This window comes from Thunnus maccoyii, chromosome 14 (assembly GCF_910596095.1).
Source record: "Thunnus maccoyii chromosome 14, fThuMac1.1, whole genome shotgun sequence".
NCBI classification, from domain to species: Eukaryota; Metazoa; Chordata; class Actinopteri; order Scombriformes; family Scombridae; genus Thunnus; species Thunnus maccoyii.
In genome coordinates this window covers 6315220-6318424 of record NC_056546.1, presented here as the reverse complement: position 1 = coordinate 6318424, position 3205 = coordinate 6315220, and positions in this window count along the sequence as shown.

Here is a 3205-nt window from a genome sequence, read left to right as displayed (position 1 = left end):
GAGACAGTGAATGAGATCCAAAGAGAGAGACATGAGCAGAGAAAACAATGACAGAAACACCGAGATGAAACTCCTCCAAAACCCCCCCTCCTTCCCCCCCTTCCCCCCACCGCCCCATTGCATCAAAGACAGACCAAACCAAATCACTTGAATTCCTCCTTTGTTCCACTGAGCCCTGCTGACTTAGAAACCGCTGTTGCTGCTGCTGCCATGATAGACTTCAAGGAAATAACCCGTCATTTTCCACTCAGCAAAATCACTCCAATCGAAAGCACCAAGGCTTTATCTGTCTCAAACACGCAGAGAAAGAGATAGCAGGGGGAGAAAATTCAAATATATTAAAATATGCTAGAGAGACAAAGAAAGGGCACAAGGGAGGGGGGTGAGTTGCAAAAATCCAATCAAAAACTCAATTGAGTGGCACAACAGATAGATATACAGATATAATTTGACTAATTTAGTTTTGAGTCATCTGTGAATTTGTCCTATCAGTCACGATGGGTATGGAGCTATCAACAGTGCCAGTGGGTAGCACTTATGAAGTTATTTGAGGCTGTGTGCCTGCTCCTCTAGCTATTCCTATTTTTTGAATGGATGGGAAGAGGAATTGATAATAACATATGCCACGGTGGACACACTGCCCGAAGTTCTTCACAATATCAACAATGCATAAAGTTTTAACATGGCCCGAGTGGAAGTGGAGGCCCTAATCTTGATTCTGTGCCATACTCTCTATCTGGTGAGTTACATAATGTAAGAGGCAGACACAACCTACCGTTCAGGTAGTAATGGCAACCCAGCAGTGCAATACAACCATCCCATGTGGCTTTTGATTGTTGTATGCCTAATTAAATTAAAGAAAAGAAAGTATTCCACTGATTTAGCTCTTCTATAACGTCGTTGGACTCATGATGGACAGTTAAAAAGGATCAAAATTGATGCAGCAGAACCAGATATATCATCTTTTTTTATTCCATGCCTTCTTCTTCTTCCCTGTCAAAACCTGGTGTGACATAATTGAGTCAATTTATCAGATTTGAAGCCACAAAAGGGTTTTTCACATAGGGAATAGCGCATCCCAAGACCTTTAAACAGACTTTGATGTGTAAAATTGGTGGAGTTCTCATTTAAGGCAAGCTGAGAGTTGCGAGTTCATTTTTCTTCTTCTTCATGCGTCCAACAGCATCATTCAGGTGGGATGTCCACCTTGCTGTTTGTCTGCAGGATTTGTAGGTCAGCAATTATATGCCAAAACAAAGCTGTTTGTATGTAATTGCTGTGAGTAGTTTTAGATTATTTTATGGCCAAAAACCTTTTAATAAAGCTTTGAGCATTGGCAACAAAGATGGATGCAGACATTATGTAATAACTGTTTTGCACTACATTCGAAAGGGAATGGAATCACATGAGTAAGAAACATGGATCTAATTGGCTGGTAATCTGATGTTTTCAAGTATTTTGCCCCTGGTTAGTGTTTCTGTGCTCGCTGAGAGTCTACACATCCGCCGTATTTCCTTGAACACTCACAGCCCTGTTGGAAATCAGTTGACTTTCAGTCGCTAGGCAAGTTATCATAGTCAGAAATCTTTAAAATTTCTGTCAATATATGTCTTATTTTGTATAATCTCAACATTTCACATCTTTATTTCATGCGTATAGATTGTATTTGTGGTGAATTTAAGCCCAGCTTGTGAGCTATGTGGCATGACATTCTCCATCTCTATTTTGCAGTCTTTCCTCTCATCCCTCCTCTGTGTCTGTTATATAAAGGAAATGCCATATAAAATAACCTTTAAAAAAGTGGGACTGACCTCCATTCCCCGCTGATTCGGTGTACCAAGGTTTACTGTTTGTGTGAATAGTGAATATTGACATTTTGAGCCAACTAGGGACTAATGTGTTGTTGAATCTATGTATGCCCTGGAACCCCTGTGTTTACAGACACACGCAGACACATTGACACAAACCCAAAGGTGCACACAAGTGTACACAAAACCACACAAAAATGCTCATAACACAACTGTTTTATTTAAACACACACGCGCGCACGCACACACACACACACACACATGATATCTTTCTTTTATGAAGACATAATGTAAGCTGTACAAACTCACTCAGAGTGGCTTACAAGGCAGATTCACACACCCGCAACAAGACTAAATACACACAAACGCACACGCAGAACCCTGTCTCACTTCTTTTATTCAGGGGTGTGTATTGGGATCTGATCAGAATTCCAAAGAGTGATTGACGACTGTCGTTTTTTTTGCTTTTTTCTGTCTCCCCCCTCTTGCTTCGCTATTCCCAAGCTGTCTGTCTTTTCACAAATCACCTTCCTCTCTGTCTGTCTGTCTGCCTGTCTGTCTCACACACTCCTTGTCTTGCTATATTTCTCTGTCTTCCTCCCTGCATCATATACAGCCCGTCCCCACAAGAAAAACAACAGTATAGGTTGTAAATTCAGTCGGCAAAAACAACCTATAGTAACGTTTGAGTGACAGACGCCATGTAGCGCCCGTAGTAATTATGACCTGGAGAAGTGAGGCAGTTCAGATGACGTCTATATAAGGTGACAAATGTCCATATTCAGAGGAGGTGGGTTGAGTGGATGGTTGGATAGATAGATGGCAAAAAGTGGACTTAGCTGCACAAGACCACTGCTCGCTTCATGTTTCCAAAAACGAGTCAGGACAGTTTTTTAAAAACCGTAGCTACGAACTTAACTTTAAGGTAGTAGTGACTTTAACCCAAACTATGATCTTTCCATAACTCTAACCAAGTGGGTTTTGTGCCTAAACCTAACCAGACCTTAACCACAGTGTTGTCACACCACAAAACATCATTATTTTTTAACAGTAATTTGTAACGGTTTTGGAAAACTGCTGATAGAGGCGACATATCAGAAAATCAAGCTATTTGGTCATTTAGTTATGAGGATGTGTTGATAATATACTCAATGTTTTTAACATTACTCACTCCCTGTGTGTGTGTTTTTATTTATTTGTATGTGTGTGTGTGTGTGTGTGTGTCAAAGAGTTTGTGCATATAATAAATAAAACATGTTACTGCAGGGCTCTGATAGGTGAGTTCACTTCTCAGGCTGTTTGGGTTATTTGAGGAGAGAAAGTCTGGTGTGAAAGATTTAACTTTTAATCTCGCTACAGTGATGTTGAAGTACACCGTGATGACACTTCTGGCCAAC